A 20,379-nucleotide genomic window follows, 5' to 3' on the forward strand; every position below is an offset into this window, starting at 1 on the left:
TAGAGGGTTGTCAGAGATGTCTTCAGCAAGCATCCATTGTAATAGGCCGCAACTTCAGACAGCAGCATTGGGTCACTGTCCTGGAATGGATGTTTGAAGGACAGGAGGGCCTGAACCTCCAGGGCACGATGGGGGAAATGGATGGCTTCCTAACAGGCGTGGTCATTAGCCCAATGCCACCATAGGCTAACCCGCTAACCCCCCCAACGACAGACAGACATAACCTGCTAGCCATAAGCCCCAGTTTCTAGCCTTTAATAACCTATTAGCTTTGCGGCTAGTTAGTCTAGTTAGTCTAGTTAGCCTAGTTAGTCTAGTTAGCCATTAGCTCCACAGCAAGCTTTCTTCCCTTCCTCTTCCTTCTTTCCCTCCTCCCCTCTTCCACATCCCCCACACTCCATCTCCTCGTCTCTCCAAGTAAACAATGCCTCATTATTGTTCAAGACAATTCTCACAGTGTTAATTGCCGGGGTCACACAGCTAGCGCACCACAGCCACGGAAACCATAGAAACGTGTCTAAGCTACATCTGTCTGCCTACCACTCGTTATCCTTGACATTGGGTAAGTGATATTAATAAATTATTATGCGCCTGACGAGAGGAAAGGAATAGAACGGATGTTTCCACTATGCTAGGTCACACACATTTTTGCTATAAACAATTGTGTTTACATTACGATGCTGAATTAACAAGTTATGCTTCAGTTACTAATGGGTTGATTTGGTCCTTGAGAAATATACATTGAGTCACACTATCTTTATACAGAGTGAATTCTCGCTAGGCCTAATAGTATTCAAGTCCAAACAGCAACATTCAGTGAAGCTCTATTGATGTTAACAGGGATTAAAAAAAAGAAACAGATCATCAGATCTGATTTTCTTATTCACAGAGATGACTCATATCAAACTAATTGAATCCATAGAACTGCATTGTTTGGCTCATATTAGCTCCATACCTAAGACTTCATTAACCCCTGTAATGTGCTCTTGAAAGCAGACAAGATGAAGCTAATTTAATAGATCAGATTGATTTTTCTTCTCTGTTTAGGAAAGTCGGCTACTTGAAAGCAGAGGGAATATCTTCCATGTGCAAAACCGGACTATGTTACATCTCTAATCATCAGTTAATGATCCAAGGTATTGAATTTGCTGTAAATGAGTGCCACACCTTGACAGCCAATGACCATTGTTCCTCAGTACCTGGTGTCTATGGTAGTGGAGACATTGATTTTCAGCATTGATAAGCAGCTCACATGTCCTTAGTAAATAGAAGTGTGTGGTGCAATCTACGTGTGTGTGCTTGACTGCGTACGTGTGCACACATGAGAGAGAGACAAAGACAAAGAGAGAGAGACATACAGAGATGGATATGCAGACAGACAGACAGACAGACAGACAGACAGACAGACAGACAGACAGACAGACAGACAGACAGACAGACAGACAGACAGACAGACAGACAGACAGACAGACAGACAGACAGACAGACAGACAGACAGACAGACAGACAGACAGACAGACAGACAGATGAGTGGAGTTAGTATGTTTGGAGAGCTGTTCCAGTAAGATGACCAGCTCTGAGAGTACTGATAAGAGGAACTAGGACTGAATCATTCACACTCTCATGCTTCTCTGATGGATTTCAATGGACCATTGATGTTTCAATTGGGAAAGTTAAAAACGGGGACAATAGTGTCAATCACACACCTACAAACTGTAGAGATATGAAGGAATGGAATGGTGGTCAACACATCAATAATCCTGATGGAAGCCGGGTTGCGATGAAACTGTGGAGATCTTTTTATAAATTATTTGCATCTGAGTTAGGCCGTGCGACTGAATTTGTTTTGTCAAACACACAAAAAAAACCCACTCTTTATACAAAACGTGCCCATATGCATGGACAAGCGCACACATGCATGTACGTACGCACACACACACACACACACGCACACCACCCCCACACAACCCAGCGTACAGGGGTTTTGCAGATCTGTGCCATCCTGCCCTGCTGGTGGGAACAGCTTGGTCGCTGTCTGTTTAAGGCTGTCGGTCGGGGGTATAACATTGCACATGATTAATGCACGGACGTTGTCTGTGAGGAGGCTGCTGAAGGAGACTGCAGCCTTCAGGGCATATAGAGACCTGCTTTCCAATCTGGGACTCCAACTAACCCCCCTTTCTCTTTGCATGCCTGGCTGGAAAGGGGGATCTGATGCAAATCATAGACTTAGATAGAAGACTCATCTTTGTATCTGTCCTGTTATAGCATCTGTGAGCGCACAGGCAGCTCCATTGAGGCCATCTCCATTTTGAAGTAGTCCATTTTCTTCTTCTACTACTTCTATGAGTTGGTAAACAAGCCGAAAGGGTGCATACTGCCACCAAGAGTGTGTTGTTTGAACAGGTATAAAGCCATGGTTGGTGGTTTACTGCCCCCTGCAGTTATGAAATGTTTTCTCACAAGCATAATTAATTGGCTGATCCCTCCTTGTGACCTAGATGGAATTATGTGATCCTTCCTTAACCCATAGGAAGTCCCGCCCAGTTGACTACTTCAAAATGGTGGAAGCTCTCAATGGTAATGTCCTTGCAAAAACAGGTAATTTCCAAGTAGTGATCTCTATCCATCTCTATGATGTTAACCAACAACACTGGCATACAAACAAGCACTCAACAGGTGACCTTGAAAGCTCAAACACTTTTGAAAGTTTCCTTTTTGTCAATCTTTTCTTTCGTAATTTTTCTCTCTCTCACACACACACACACACACACACACACACACACACACACACACACACACACACACACACACACACACACACACACACACACACACACACACACACACACACACGTAATGGTCTCCATTATATGCTTCAGCTGGCACCTAGCTCACATACTAATAATAGTACTGTAGGTCCATTTTTAGACGGTGTAGCCAGTGTAAACTTCCTCAAAATAGTAATTATTAATCTAAGAATAACTCAAGAAATCTGTCATTGATTTTAACATGAACGAGGATATATTTTACATCTAATTAAGATGTTTGATGCAGTATTTCTCAATGAAAAAAATGTGCATGAAAATGAGTTGAATAAAGACTTTATTGAAGAATCCCTACTGCTGACCAATCACCGACGAAGGGGCGTAGACTTTGGCTTGCCACGAGATAGAAAAATGTGTGTGCCTGAACAACCGAAGTCCAAAAACAAAAGAAAAAAACATCACAAAAATATCTTCCCCCGCCACACACACAGACACTCGCAATCACGCGCGCACACACACACACACACACACACACACACACACACACACACACACACACACACACACACACACACACACACACACACACACACACACACACACACACACACACACACACACACACACACACACACACACACACTTCAGGTGAAATGCTCAGCGGCAGTAGCAGAGGGGCAAGAATGTCAAGCTCAGTCACAAGACAGGCCCTTTCCTGCAACATATTACAAGTATGTGGGGAGTTTTTCATGCAAATACAAAATGCATGACATCAGAGGACCTGTAGAAGCAGCACAGGGGTTATGATGTCAGGTCTGACTGGTTGGTTTGGAAAAACGGTGAGATGGAAGAGATGAAAACAGGACTTATTGCCTCACAGCAATCTAATTCCGTATGCTCTCGCTAACTCTCCCACTCACACACATTTTCTCACAAATAGACATGGGGGCATGGCAAACAGGCCCACACTCGTAAACACGAATGAAGTTGAGTCTATTTGCTTTTCGTTTCCCTGTTAGTACTTTTCACTTCAGAAGAGACGTGCCGGTCTTTTTTTCAGTGTGTTCCAAATTTCGGGTGCCATTGTTATATTTATTAAGTCTTAATGATGGATTAAATTAAAGTATGCTTCGGCAAAGCAATCTAATTAGATATAGGACTGCGGCATATGGAATCTCTGGATGTCTGGACCAGCCCTCACTCTAGCGAACACCATTCCCTTGAATTTCCTTTCTGAAAAAAAATTTACGCAAACATATGGAGTCGGCTAAAAAGATAAATTTAATTAGAAATTCCCAAATATGATTATCCCTCTCTCTGCCCTGTGTTTTCTACTTCCACACAAAAGGAGCTGATGTTTGAGGGATGGAAACATCTCTTACCTTTATGAATAAAGGAGAAGTGTCATACCAGGCCTCTATTTTAGCACAATAACATGATTCTGGGGCTGTGTAGAGTTGAGGTAGTGACGGGCTGTGTAGAGTTGAGGTAGTGACGGGCTGTGTAGAGTTGAGGTAGTGACGGGCTGTGTAGAGTTGAGGTAGTGACGGGCTGTGTAGAGTTGAGGTAGTGACGGGCTGTGTAGGGTTGAGGTAGTGAAGGGCTGTGTAGGGTTGAGGTAGTGACGGGCTGTGTAGGGTTGAGGTAGTGACGGGCTGTGTAGGGTTGAGGTAGTGACGGGCTGTGTAGGGTTGAGGTAGTGAAGGGCTGTGTAGAGTTGAGGTAGTGACGGGCTGTGTAGAGTTGAGGTAGTGACGGGCTGTGTAGGGTTGAGGTAGTGACGGGCTGTGTAGGGTTGAGGTAGTGAAGGGCTGTGTAGGGTTGAGGTAGTGAAGGGCTGTGTAGAGTTGAGGTAGTGACGGGCTGTGTAGGGTTGAGGTAGTGACGGGCTGTGTAGGGTTGAGGTAGTGAAGGGATGTGTAGGGTTGAGGTAGTGAAGGGCTGTGTAGGGTTGCGGTAGTGAAGGGCTGTGTAGGCTTGAGGTAGTGACGGGCTGTTTTTAGTGTATATGTTTAAAGTATATTCCATGCTCAAACCTTCAAGTTGATGGGTTGTATTTAGGATAATGTTTTACAGTTTTGTCATTCTATTTTTTACATTAAAATCATTTTATGTTATTATTGTATATGCTTTACATGTTATGACAATTCCGTGAAATGCTTGAAAGTGTAAACAATTCAAATAGTTTACTGCAGGGCTCCCAAAACCTTTTCCTGGAGAGCTACTGTCTTGTAGGTTTTCACTCCAACCCTGTTCCTGAAGAGATACTGTCCTGTAGGTTTTAACTCCAACCCTAATCTAACGCACCTGATTCTAATAATTAACTTGTTGATAAGATGAGTCAGGTTAGTTACAGCTGGGGTTGGATTGAAAACCTACAAGAGAGTAGTTCCGGACGACTGTGTGATCACGCTCTCCGTAGCCGATGTGAGCAACATCTTTAAACAGGTCAACCTTCACAAAGCCGCAGGGCAAGACAGAATACCAGGACGTGTACTCAAATCATGGGCGTACAAACTGGCAAGTGTCTTCACTGACATGTTCAACCTCTCCCTGACCGAGTCTGTAATACCTACATGTTTCAAACAGACCACCATAGTCCCTGTGCCCAAGAAAGCGAAGGTAACCTGCCTAAATGATTACCGCCCGTAGCACTCACGTCAGTAGCCATGAAGGGCTTTAAAAGGCTGGTCATGGCTGACATCAACACCATCATGCCAGAAACCCTAGACCCACTCCAATTTGAATACCGCCCAAACAGATCAACAGATGACGCAATCTCAATCACACTCCACACTGCCCTTTCCCACCTGGGCAAAAGGAACACCTATGTGAGAATGCTGTTCATTGACTACAGCTCAGTGTTCAACACCATAGTACCCACAAAGCTCATCACTAAACTAAAGACCCTGGGACTAAACACCTCCCTCTGCAACTGGATCCTGGACCTCCTGACGAGCCGCCCCCAGGTGGTAAGGGTAGGCAACAACAAATCTACCACGCTGATCGTTAACACTGGGGCCCCTCAGGGGTGCGTGCTTAGTCCGCTCCTGTACTCCCTGTTCACCCACGACTGCATGGCCAAGCACAAATCCAACACCATCATTAAGTTTGCTGACGACACAACAGTCACAACTCACTGACAATGAGACAGCCTATAGGGGGAGGTCAGAGACCTGGCAGTGTGGTGCCAGGAAAACAACTTCTCCCTCAATATGAGCAAGACAAAGGAGCTGATTGTGGTTTATATAGGAAATGGCCCCAATTAACATCGACGGGGCTGAAGTGGAGTGGGTCGAGAGTGTCCACATCACCAACGAACTGTCATGGTCTAAACACACCAAGACTGTTGTAACGAGAGGGCACGACTAAACTTTTTCCCCCTCAGGAAACTGAAAAGATTTGGCATGGGTCCCCAGATCCCCAAAAAGTTCTACAGCTGCACCATCGAGAGCATCCTGACTGGTTGCATCATCGCCTGGTATGGCAACTGCTCAGCATCTGAATGTAAGGCGCTACAGAGGGTAGTGCGTACGGTCCAGTACATCACTGGGGCCAAGCTTCCTAACATCCAGGACCTATATAATAGGCGGTGTCAGAGAAAGGCCCAGAAACTGTCAGAGACTCCAGTCATCCAAGTCAAAGACTGTTCTCTCTGCTACCGCACGGCAAGCAGTAGCACTGCTGCTACTCGCTGTTTATTATCTATACATAGTCACTTTACAAATTACCTCGACTAACCTTTAGCCCCGCACATTGACTCGGTACCGGTACTCCGTGTATATAGCCTCGTTATTGTTATTTTATTTTCTTCTGTTACTTTTTGACTTTTTGACTTTTTTGACTTTAGTTTACTTAGTAAATATTTTCTTAACTATATTTCTTTAACTGCATTGTTGGTTAATAAGGGCTTGTAAGTAAGGTCTACGGTAAGGTCTACACCACTTGTGATGAAGTAACAAAAAACACGTCACAGAAGACCAGGTCAAAATGTTGCCAGCCACGCTAGTATACTGTACAGTTTTTACAGATGTTCTTATTCAGAGTGACTTACAGGAGCAATTAAGGTTAAGTGCCTTGCTCAATGGCACATCGATAGATTTTTCATCTAGTCGTGTCAGGGATTTGAACCAATGTCGTTTCGTTTACTGGTCCAACACTCTTAACCGCTAGGCTACCTGCCTCCCCATGCACATGCATCATAAATATAGCGTTTGGAAGTGTATGGTCAGGTAACGTGACCGTATGTTCAATCTGTCTCAAGGAGCATTCCCACTCCCCTGAACTGCAGGGAAAATGAGTTTGACACCCCTGGGCTAGAGTAAGGACCCAGTGTCACCCCTTCTCCCACCTCACCCCCTCCCCTCACTACTACTACCCTCAGACACCAACCCAGGCCCGAGACTTTAACAGAAGTAACACCAGACCTACCCAATCCCCCTCAATGCAAGACTCCTGCCATTTAAACCACGGTCATTTTTCCCGCCCTTAATAAATCCATAAATCCATTATTTTGGAAACTATGCCCACTTCAAACATCCCACACGCTCCTCCTCCATCAACACCCCCATCCACCACCTCTCAATCCCTCACTCCCTGTTGTTCAACCCCCTTTAGCCTCCCCCCCACCCACCGCGCCTAGCCCAACACCTCCCCCTCCTCCTGCGAGAGCATGATAAACGCTCTCCAATATCCCGCCGGCATAAATCTTCCTTCCAAGTTGGCCACAAATATTTCAGCTATGCTGATTTATAGGGGCAGGCCCCCCTGTTTCAGAGGCTAGGTTTGCATCGCTGCATGGAGATTGATTTCTTACCATGCGAGCAGCACTTTAAGAAGATGGCTGACGCTCATGAGTGCATAGTAAACAGAGACACGGGGGCGGACTGCATACGTGGTAGAGCACCCCTGATGGGAGCGATATGAACGCACCTGTAAAGAGGGTCAGACGGGCAGTAAACGGGCAAATGAAGGACGGCCGAAAGGTTGAAGAGAGCTTTCGAGGCCCGACTACGCCGCACTATACCGAGCATGTGAAGCCCACCAAGATTGTCAGATAGGTGAATCACATGCAACCACATCTACAGTCTTAGCTCACCTCAGAGCATTGTGCTAGGTAAACACACGTGCTAGGTAAACATGTGTGCTAGGTAAACACGCGTGCTAGGTAAACACGCGTGCTAGGTAAACACGCGTGCTAGGTAAACACGCGTGCTAGGTAAACACACGTGCTAGGTAAACACACGTGCTAGGTAAACACGTGTGCTAGGTAAACATGTGTGCTAGGTAAACACACGTGCTAGGTAAACACACGTGCTAGGTAAACACGTGTGCTAGGTAAACACACGTGCTAGGTAAACACGTGTGCTAGGTAAACACACGTGCTAGGTAAACACACGTGCTAGGTAAACACACGTGCTAGGTAAACACACGTGCTAGGTAAACACACGTGTAGATGCATCCGATATCAGTAAGAAACAGTCACAATTATAGTGAATAATGGTATATTTTTCTTATTCATCTGCATTTGTTAATAGAGCATGTACCTCCTTTTCTCTAATGATGTATTGATGCTAGTTTATTTCAATTGCTTATTATGCACTCAGAGAAGCACATATTCCATTCAATATTCCATCCACAAACGATTCCCACCTTCAAGATTGACATCTTTTGTCAGAGGGAACACACATACAAATACAGTACACAGACATCGTTGCTCTAATTTCAACACATATCCACCCTTCATGTCTTCAGCATGTCTGCAGAGCGTCTGTCCCGGCCCTTCCAGCCCCATGCAAGCAGTTGTCTTCTCCCATCAGGCTTGGCACATACCAAAGGTGAGGGCTTCCCGCTGGTGATGTCGCTGGAGCACATTGCTGCAGACTGAAATAGGCTGACGGTGTACAGTGACATCTTCCATCTCATCTCCCACTTATACCCATCAGGTGTGTCCAGTCTAGCTTGTCAAGAGGACCCCCTTTGCATCCTGGACTTCTTGACGGGCCGCCCCCAGCTGGTGAGGGTAGGCAATAACACCTCCCCATGCTGACTCTCAACATGGGGGCCCCCTAGGGTGTATACTTCATCCTCTTCTATACTCCTAGTTTGTTATTGGGGTGGCAGGTAGCGTAGTGGTTAGAGCGTTGGACTAGTAACTGAAAGATTGCAAGATCAAATCCCCGAGCTTTACAAATCTGTCGTTCTGCCCCTAGGCTGTCGTTGAAAACATAATTTGTTCTTAACTGTCTTGCCTATTTAAATAAATAAAATGACCACTCATACTCCATCATCTATTATATGAATGTTTTGGCTGATAGAGAGTGCATTTGGAAAGTATTCAGACCCCTTGACTTTTTCCACATTTTGTTACGTTACAGCCTTAATCTAAAATGGATTAAATAAATGCTTTCCCTCATCAATCTACACACAATACCCCATAATGACAAAGCAAAAACAGGTTTTCAGAAATGTTTGAAAATGTATAAAAAATAAAAAAACAGAAATACCTTATTTACATAAGTATTCAGACCCTTTGCTATGAGACTCGAAATTGAGCTCAGGTGCATCCTGTTCCCATTGATCATCCTTGAGATGTTTTTAAAACTCGATTGTAGTCCACCTGTGGTAAATTCAATTGATTGGACATGATTTGGAAAGGCACACACCTGTCTATATAAGGTCCCACATTTGACAGTGCATGTCAGTGCAAAAACCAAGCCATGAGGTCGAAGGAATTGTCCTTAGAGCTCCGAGACAGGATTGTGTTGAGGCACAGATCTGGGGAAGGGCACAAAACAATGTCTGCAGCATTGAAGGTCCCCAAGAACACAGTGGCCTCCATCATCCTTAAGTGGAAGAAGTTTAGAACCACCAAGACTTCCTAGAACTGGCCACCTGACCAAACTGAGCAATCAGGGGAGAAGGGCCTTGGTCAGGGATGTGACCAAGAGTTCCTCTGTGGAGATGGGAGAACCTTCCAGAAGGACAACCATCTCTGTAGCACTCCACCAATCAGGCTTTTATGGTAGAGTGGCCAGACGGAAGCCACTCCTCAGTAAAAGGCACGACAGCACGCTTGAAGTTTGACAAAAGGCACCTAAAGGACACTCAGCCCATGAGAAACAAGATTCTCTTGTCTGATGAAACTAAGATTGAAATCTTTGGCCTGAATGCCAAGCGTCACATCTGGAGGAAACCTGACACCATCCCTACGGTGAAGCAAGGTGGTGGAAGCATCATGCTGTGGGGGTGTTTTTCAGTGGCAGGGACTGGGAGACTAGTCAGGATCGAGGAAAAGATGAACGGAGCAAAGTACAGAGAGATCCTTGATGAAAACCTGCCACAGAGCGCTCAGGACCTCAGCCTGGGGCGAAGGTTCACCTTCCAACAGGACAACAACCCTAAGCACACAGCCAAGAAAACACAGGAATGGCTTCGGGACAAGTCTCTGAATGTTCTTGAGTGGCCAAGCCAGAGCCTGGACTTGAACCCGATCAAACATCTCTGGAGTGACCAGAAAATAGCTGTGCAGAAACACTCCCCATCTAACCTGTCAGAGCTTGAGAGGATCTGCAGAGAAAAATGGGAGATAATCCCCAAATACAGGTGTGCCAAGCTTGTGGCATCATACCCAAGAAGACTCACGACTGTAATCGCTGCCAAAGGTGCTTCAACAAAGTAAAGGGTCTGAATACTTATTTAAATGTGATAGTTCACCTTTATTTAACTAGGCAAGTCAGTTAAGAACAAATTTGTATTTACAATAACGGCCTAGGAACAGTGAGTTAACTGCCTTGTTCAGGGGCAGAATGACAGATTTTCAGCTCGGGGATTCAATCTAGCAACCTTTCGGTTTCTAGGCCAATGCTCTAACCATTAGGCTACCTGCCGCCCCGATTTGTAATACATTTGCAACAATTTCTAAAAACCTGTTGTGGCTTTGTCATTATGGGGTATTGTGTGTAGATTGATGAGTGAAAAAAAATACAATTTAATCAATTTTACAGTAACGTTGTAACATAACAGAATGTGAAGGGGTCTGAATGTATATGCCATCTAGCAGGCACTTTTATTCAAAGCAACTTACAGTAATGAGTACTTATATTTTACACGCTGGTGGCCCCGGGAACCGAACCCACAACCCTAGCTGTGCGAGCGCTATGCTCTACCAGCTGCGTCATACATGACCACATTAATGACACAACCGTGGTAGGCCTGATCACGAACTGCAACAAGACACCTGGCAGTGTGGTGCCAGGACAACAATCTCCAACTCAAAGTCAGCAAGACCAAGGTACTGATTGTGGACTACACAACGGGGCAGACCCCAATCCACATCGATGGGGCCGCCGTGGAGAAGGTTGAGAGCTTTAAGTTCCTCGGTGTCGTCATCACTCCTCTCCCACACCAGCGCAGCTGTGAAGGAGGCACGACCTCAGGAGGCTGAAGAGATTTGGCAATTACAGATCCTTAAAAAACTTCTACAGATGCATCTTGACTGGTTGCATCACTGCCTAGTTTGGAAACTGCACCGCCCACTCCAGAGAGTGGTGCGAACGCCAGACAGCCCAGCACATCATTGGCTCCCAGCCAGGACGTACACACCAAGCGCTGTCTTAGGAAGGCCCGAAATAGACTCCAGCCACCCCTGCCGTAGACTGTTCTCTCTGCTTCCGTTCGGCATGCAGTACCAGAGCATCAGGTCTCGGACCAAGACAGATTCTATCTGAAAGCAATGAGACTTTTTAACAGATAGACAATAGCTGTCCACCTCCACCAAGGACTATATGCACTGACTATATGCTCACTCACAGGTCTCTATCCACATACTCACACACGCCTACAGTGACACTCTTGAGCACACACGCACGCACGCACAAACCCAACCCCACACACATATAATTCAGTCCCATTCAAAATCCTATTTTCCCTAACCCTAACCTTGACCTTAACCCTAACCCTAACGTTAACCCGAAAACCTAACCTTAACCCTAAAGCTAACCCTAGCTCCTAACCCTAACACTAATTCTAACCTTAAACCTAAACCCCTTAGAAATAGCATTTGACCTTTTGGGAACTAACAAAATGTCCCCAGTTTGTCAAATTGTTGTTCGTTTACTGTTCTTGTGCGGACTTCTAGTCCATAAGTATAGTTAAACACGTCCACACACACGTTCCGCACACACATTCCACACACACGTCCACACACACGTCCATGCACGCACACACGCACGCACGCACACACACACTATAGCAGCAGCACACACTTATGCTGCTGCTATAGTGTTTACTATTATTTCTATTATTATTATACATATTCTACCGTTCAAAGGTTTGGGGTCACTTAGAAATGTCCTTGTTTTTGAAAGAAAAGCTCATTTTTTGTCCATTAAAATAACATCAAATTGATCAGAAATACAGTGTAGACATTGTTAATATTGTAAATGACTATTGTAGATGGAAACGGTTGATTTTTGTTATGGAATATCTACATAGGCGTACAGAGGCCCATTATCAGCAACCATCACTCCTGTGTTCCAATGGCACATTGTGTTAGCTAATCCAAGTTTGTCATTTTAAAAGGCTAATTGATCATTAGAAAACCATTTTGCAATTATGTTAGCACAGCTGTTTTTCTGATTAAAGAAGCAATAAAACTGGCCTTCTTTAGACTAGTTGAGTATCTGGAGCATCAGCATTTATGGGTTCGATTACAGGCTCAAAATGTCCAGAAACAAATAACTTTCTTCTGAAACTCGTCAGTCTATTCTTGTTCTGAAACATTAAGGCTATACCAAGTGAGAAATTGCCAAGTAATTGAAAATCTCGTATAATGTTGTGTACTACTCCCTTCACAGAACAGCGCAAATTGGCTCTATCCAGAATAGAAAGAGGAGTGGGAGGCCCCAGTGCACAACTGAGCAAGAGGATAAGTACCTTAGAGTGCCTAGTTTGAGAAACAGACGCCTCCCAATCCTCAACTGGCAGCTTCATTAAATAGTACCCGCAAAACACCAGTCTCAATGTCAACAGTGAAGAGGCGACTCCGGGATGCTGGCCTTCTAGGCAGAGTTGCAAAGAAAAAGCCATATCTCAGACTGGCCAATAAAAATAAAAGATTAAGATGGGCAAAAGAACACAGACACTGGACAGAGGAAGATTGGAAAAAAGTGTTATGGACAGACGAATCTAAGTTTGAGGTGTTCGGATCACAAAGAACAACATTCGTGAGACGCAGAAAAAATGAAAAGATGTTGGAGGAGTGCTTGACGCAATCTGTCAAGCATGGTGGAGGCAATGTGATGGTCTGGGAGTGCTTTGGTGGTGGTAAAGTGGGAGATTTGTACAGGGTAAAAGGGATCTTGAAGAAGGAAAGCTATCGCTCCATATTGCAACGCCCTGTGGACGGCGCTTAATTGTAGTCAATTTCCTCCTACAACAGGACAATGACCCAAAGCACAGCTCCAAACTATGCAAGAACTATTTAGGGAAGAAGCAGTCAGCTGGTATTCTGTCTATAATGGAGGGCCAGTACAGTCACCGGATCTCAACCCTATTGAGCTGTTGTGGGAGCAGCCTGACCGTATGGTACGTAAGAAGTGTCCATCAAGCCAATCCAACTTGCGGGAGGTGCTTCAGGAAGCATGGGGTGATATCTCTTCAGATTACCTCAACAAATTGAAAACTAGAATGCCAAAGGTCTGCAAGGCTGTAATTGCTGCAAATGGAGGATTCTTTGACGAAAGCAAAGTTTCAATAAAAAAATCATTATTTATAACCTTGTCAACGTCTTGACTATGTTTCCTATTAATTTTGCAACTCATTTCATGTATGTTGTCATGGAAAACAAGGACATTTCTAAGTGACCCCAAGCTTTTGAACGGTCGTGTACTCAACTACTCCAGTATCCCTGAACATAGCTGACCCTGTATATAGCAAAACCCTGCATATAGCTGTCCCTGTATATAGCTGACCCTGAACATAGCTGACCCTGTATATAGCTGACCCTGTCCCTGTATATAGCTGACCCTGTACGTAGCTGTCCCTGTACGTAGCTGACCCTGTACGTAGATGACCCTGTACGTAGATGACCCTGTACGTAGCTGTCCCTGTACGTAGCTGACCCTGAACGTAGCTGACCCTGAACGTAGCTGACCCTGAACATAGATTACCCTGTATATAGCTGACTCTGTATGTAGATGACCCTGTATACAGCTGTTTCTTAAAATTATATATTTTTTTGTTATACTATTTTGATTTTGAATTCTGCACTATTGTGAAGGGCTTGCACGTTAGGCATTTCACTGTACTTGTGCATGTGACAAATACAACTTGAAAGGTTTCAGAGTGTGGAATATTTATTAGATACTACAGATGGAAGGTTTCAGAGAGTGGAATATTTATTAGACACTGTGGATGGAAGGTTTCAGAGTGTGGAATATTTATTAGACACTACAGATGGAAGGTTTCAGAGAGTGGAATATTTATTAGACACTGTGGATGGAAGGTTTCAGAGTGTGGAATATTTATTAGACACTGTGGATGGAAGGTTCCAGAGTGTGGAATATTTATTAGACACTGTGGATGGAAGGTTTCAGAGTGTGGAATATTTATTAGACACTATGGATGGAAGGTTTCAGAGTGTGGAATATTTATTAGACACTGTGGATGGAAGGTTTCAGAGTGTGGAATATTTATTAGACCCTGTGGATGGAAGGTTTCAGAGTGTGGAATATTTATTAGACCCTGTGGATGGAAGGTTTCAGAGTGTGGAATATTTATTAGACACTGTGGATGGAAGGTTTCAGAGTGTGGAATATTTATTAGACACTGTGGATGGAAGGTTTCAGAGTGTGGAATATTTATTAGACACTATGGATGGAAGGTTTCAGAGTGTGGAATATTTATTAGACACTATGGATGGAAGGTTTCAGAGTGTGGAATATTTATTAGACACTACGGATGGAAGGTTTCAGAGTGTGGAATATTTATTAGACACTATGGATGGAAGGTTTCAGAGTGTGGAATATTTATTAGACACTGTGGATGGAAGGTTTCAGAGTGTGGAATATTTATTAGACACTATGGATGGAAGGTTTCAGAGTGTGGAATATTTATTAGACACTGTGGATGGAAGGTTTCAGAGTGTGGAATATTTATTAGACACTATGGATGGAAGGTTTCAGACTGTGGAATATTTATTAGACACTGTGGATGGAAGGTTTCAGAGTGTGGAATATTTAATAGACACTATGGATGGAAGGTTTCAGAGTGTGGAATATTTATTAGACCCTGTGGATGGAAGGTTTCAGAGTGTGGAATATTTATTAGACACTGTGGATGGAAGGTTTCATAGTTTGGAATATTTATTAGACACTATGGATGGAAGGTTTCAGAGTGTGGAATATTTATTAGACACTATGGATGGAAGGTTTCAGAGTGTGGAATATTTATTAGACACTATGAATGGACATTTCCAGGAAACAGTTTGGTAGAGTTCAGGTGAACTCTACCAAACTGGCCGACATTTCTCCTCAGTCACATTCTACACACACGCTTCTATACTCATAATTCGGGCGGCAGGGTAGCGTAGTGGTTAGAGCATTGGGCTAGTAACTGAAAGATTTTAAGTTCAAATCCCTGAGCTGACAAGGTACAAATCTGTCATTCTGCCCCTGAACAAGACAGTTAACCCACTGTTCCTAGGTGTCATTGAAAATAAGAACTTGCTCTTAACTGACTTGCCTAGTAAAATAAATGAATCTCTTCTTGGAAAATGAAATATACTGCTCAAAAAAATAAAGGTAACAATAAAATAACACATCCTAGATCTGAATGAATGAAATAATCTTATTAAATACTTTTTTCTTTACATAGTTGAATGTGCTGACAACAAAATCACACAAAAATAATCAATGGAAATCCAATTTATCAACAAATGGAGGTCTGGATTTGGAGTCACACTCAAAATTAAAGTGGAAAACCACACTACAGGCTGATCCAACTTTGATGTAATGTCCTTAAAACAAGTCAAAATGAGGCTCAATAGTGTGTGTGGCCTCCACGTGCCTGTATGACCTCCCTACAACGCCTGGGCATGCTCCTGATGAGGTGGCGGATGGTCTCCTGAGGGATCTCCTCCCAGACCTGGACTAAAGCGTCCGCCAAGTCCTGGACTCATCGTGGCGTTGGTGGATGGAGCGAGACATGATGTCCCAGATGTGCTCAAATGGATTCAGGTCTGGGGAATGGGCGGGCCAGTCCATAGCATCAATGCCTTCCTCTTGCAGGAACTGCTGACACACTCCAGCCACATGAGGTCTAGCATTGTCTTGCATTAGGAGGAACCCAGGGCCAACCGCACCAGCATATGATCTCACAAGGGTTCTGAGGATCTCATCTCGGTACCTAAAGGCAGTCAGGCTGCCTCTGGCGAGCACATGGAGGGCTGTGCGGCCCCCCAAAGAAATGCCACCCCACACCATGACTGACCCACCGCCAAACCGGTCATGCTGGAGGATGTTGCAGGCAGCAGAACATTCTCCACGGCGTCTCCAGACTCTGTCACGTCTGTCACGTGCTCAGTGTGAACCTGCTTTCATCTGTGAAGAGCACAGAGCGCCAGTGGCGAATTTGCCAATCTTGGTGTTCTCTGGCAAATGCCAAACGTCCTGCACAGTGTTGGGCTGTAAGCACAACCCCCACCTGTGGACGTCGGGCCCTCATACCACCCTCATGGAGTCTGTTTCTGACCGTTTGAGCAGACACATGCACATTTGTGGCCTGCTGGAGGTCATTTTGCAGGGCTCTGGCAGTGCTCCTCCTGCTCCTCCTTGCACAAAGGCGGAGGTAGCGGTCCTGCTGCTGGGTTGTTGCCCTCCTACGGCCTCCTCCACGTCTCCTGATGTACTGGCCTGTCTCCTGTTAGCGCCTCCATGCTCTGGACACTACGCTGACAGACACAGCAAACCTTCTTGCCACAGCTCGCATTGATGTGCCATCCTGGATGAGCTGCACTACCTGAGCCACTTGTGTGGGTTGTAGACTCTGTCTCATGCTACCACTAGAGTGAAAGCACCGCCAGCATTCAAAAGTGACCAAAACATCAGCCAGGAAGCATAGGAACTGAGAAGTGGTCTGTGGTCACCACCTGCTGAACCACTCCTTTATTGGGGGTGTCTTGCTTATTGCCTATAATTTCCACCTGTTGTCTATTCCATTTGCACAACAGCATGTGAAATGTATTGTCAATCAGTGTTGTGGACAGTTTGATTTCACAGAAGTGTGATTGACTTGGAGTTACATGTTCCCTTCATTTTTTTGAGCAGTGTATATTGTTTGCATACAACCCAACAAAGCAATCTCCTAAATTATAATAGTTGCATATCACAGTGTATGGGTCGGTAAGACACACGTTTAAACAGGGCTGTACACAGTAGGACAGTGTACACAGGTCACTACAGCCATACTGCTGCTGCTATTGTTGTTGGACTAGCCTAGTGCCGTAGCACCGATCCATGCTCCCAGGACATCTCAGAACAGATAAGAATCCTTTCTGCTTCCTCTGAAAGGCTGGGTGTGGGTTGGAACTGGCGCACAGAGAGAGATAGCCAAAGGCTGCATAGATAACGATTTAACAGGCCTAGGCATTATCTGTCCTCACACAGCGCTGGGGCCCGGTGGAACTGTTGTCTTCTGGCAGGCAGTGGCGCTCTGAAAATGAACAGAGCTGTGTTTGGCCCTGTCTCATCGGTGCACTTCTCAACGCATCTTCTTTGTAATCCTGTCTTATATGTTTCCTTTTGAATTCCTTAGGAATGTGATGACATCCGTACTTATGGTTGGCATGCACAAGGACTGGCCAATGTGAAAGGTATTTGACTGTACTGCACAGCACTGCATATAGACAAGTGTTGGAAAATGTAGTATTATGACTTAAGCAAGGGAGGTGCTCACATAAAGGTTCGTCATTTGGAGCTCGCAAATGCACCCTGGGAGCTAGCCACTGGGCACACCATGTTATCTCAACGTGGATAACTGGGTAATATTTGGTTGAGATGTTGATCAATGAGATTACAACCCACTCAAAAAGACAGGCAAGTTGATTTTCCAATGTGTTATCACTATACTATCCACCGTCTAAAATCACAACCAAATTCCAATGGATAAACAATGTCTGATTTTTCGTTTAGTTGTCGGTCAAATGTCTATCGCTGCACTTCCAACCATTTAAAAGCACAGCAAAGTTCAAATGGGAATACAATGTCAGATATTTTGTTTATATATACAGCAGATGAATGTGTTATTCTGTGCTTCAAATGATAGCAGAACCAAGTGAACTGGATTGCAGCTGAGATGACATTAATAGTACATGGTGCAAGTGCCATTCGAGATTCTGCCAGATTATTACAGATATTGTGAAGATCTCCACAGACCTGTGATGACCTATGCATGGTACCTTGAACATGCATGCTTTATATGATTACATAAGAATAAATGTAAAGTTACATTAACCTCAAAATGTGGGAATGGTTTTAAGGTTGAATGTTAGTTTGTAAGATAGCCTAAACTTTAGCCTATTTACAGTGTTACAAAGGTAATATTGAATAGTGTTCGGTTGTCAATGCAACCAAATATCAACATTTATAGGAGATATATCTACTGCTTGTATAGTTCCATCTGAGACACTGGATTAATATATTTTTTTTTAATACCATCTATCTTTGACTCTACTGATACTGAAGCTATGATATTGAGAAGAAATTGCTGTGATATGTGGTTGTCGCACCTAGCTATCTTAAGATGAATGCACTGTAAATGTTGACTTGTGAAACAAAAATCTATGTTATAGAATAGGGCTAAATCAAATCACACTTTAAATGCACTTTAAATAACGTTTTATTTTATTTTATTCTAAAACTTAGATTTTTGGTTGAGATGGAGACCTGAATCCAACATATCAATTATTAATTTGTAGATAAACTGGAATTAAAGCCAGACTAAGTCAATGTCTCAGATGGAACTATCCAATCAGAAGATACATCTCCTTCAAATGTTGATATTTGGTTGCGTTGACAACCAAACACATTTCAACATGACTAAGTATCATTACATTTGAAATCAACCAGAGCTTGAAACCCTAGGCCTATTGTATTGTCTGTTTTGAATTGAATTCTGGGTTGAATTGAAACAACAGCTGTTGATGACATTGCCAATGCTACATAGGCCTAAATAGTCTCAAAAGGTAAACCTACCCTTTGGAATGACTTTGCTAGCAACTGTTAATCTATTTCGGTTTTAATAGGAGATCTCTCAACAATCATTTTCACGATAGCACATTGGTAATAGTCAGTGAGAAATGCCACAGCTAAGCAGGGCTTTGTTAAAAACCTGGATGGGAGACCTTAGGGTAGCTGTAGATAGATAAATTCTCCAGTAGGAGGTGCTGTCCAGCCTATTGCTTTTTTTCTGATAGTGGATATAACGTTGAAGATCTGACGTTGTTTTAAACTCACAAATTAAACATATTTTATATAAAGTTTGTCTATGTTGAAATTTGGTTACCATGATAGCACAATCCTTTGGTTGAAATTACACCCTCAAAACAACAGTTGATTACTTTTTTCAAATCCAATGTATTTTCCACGTAGATTCCACATCACAATACGTTGACAAATTGCATCGAAACAACGTTGATTCAACTAGTTTGTGCCCAGTGGGTAATACCTATACCCAGTCATTGTTGGAGAACCTTTGGTAGCGCTGGTTGCACACCTCTCCCTCAAGGAACCAGGTTGGGCCCACCCCACATCCTCATCAACGGGGCCGGCTTGGAGATGGTCAAAAACTTCAAGTTCCTCTGTGTACACATCTCCGACGAGCTGAAACGGTCAAATCACACTGACACCGTGGTGAAGAAGGGCACGACAGCGACTCTTCAACCTCAGGATTCTGAAGAAATCCGGCCTGTCCTTGAGGGCCCTCAAAGTGTTGTACAGGAGCACCACAGGAGCACCATGCAGCATACTGTCAGGCTGCATCACAGCCTAGTACATTTACATTTAAGTCATTTAGCAGACGCTCTTATCCAGAGCGACTTACAAATTGGTGCATTCACCTTATGATATGCAGTGGAACAACCACTTTACAATAGTACATCTATGGTACGGCAACTACACCACCAAGGACCGCAAGGTTCGACAGAGGGTGGTACCCTCAGCCGAACACACCATTTGGGTGCTCACTGCCTGCCCTCCAGGACACCTACGGACAACACCAGCTGTTGCAGGACCTCAGCATTCCGAGCCATGGCCTGTTCTCTCTGCTTCCATCACTCAGACTCGGGCAGTACAGGAGCATCATTGCAAAAACGAACAGACTGGCCAATAGCTTCTACCCCACAGACCATCAGGCTGCTGAATATAACATTTACCCTGCCCCCACCCCCCAATGGACATTTATCATTGCTACAGTTATTAATATTATTGTCTCATTCACTTATTTTTATACCTGCACTATTGGAGCTTGGAGCGTAAGAACTTCCCTGTACCCTGTGCATGTGATTAATAAACTCCTCTGTCTACATACACCTAAAGAGCTCATAGTATCCTGA

At 44.1% G+C, this 20,379-nt stretch overlaps 1 long non-coding RNA gene across 1 annotated transcript; it reads left to right on the top strand.

The window, feature by feature from the left end:
* The first annotated feature begins 384 nt into the window (after positions 1 to 384).
* LOC106592530 (uncharacterized) lies at positions 385 to 14,436 on the top strand. The gene is made up of 4 exons (XR_001325661.2): positions 385 to 562; positions 1,048 to 1,136; positions 8,523 to 8,605; positions 8,714 to 14,436. It is a non-coding gene; the product is annotated as an uncharacterized LOC106592530 (long non-coding RNA).
* The last annotated feature ends 5,943 nt before the right edge of the window (positions 14,437 to 20,379 follow it).

This window comes from Salmo salar, chromosome 15 (genome assembly GCF_965601325.2).
Source record: "Salmo salar chromosome 15, fSalSal1, whole genome shotgun sequence".
Classification (NCBI taxonomy): Eukaryota; Metazoa; Chordata; class Actinopteri; order Salmoniformes; family Salmonidae; genus Salmo; species Salmo salar.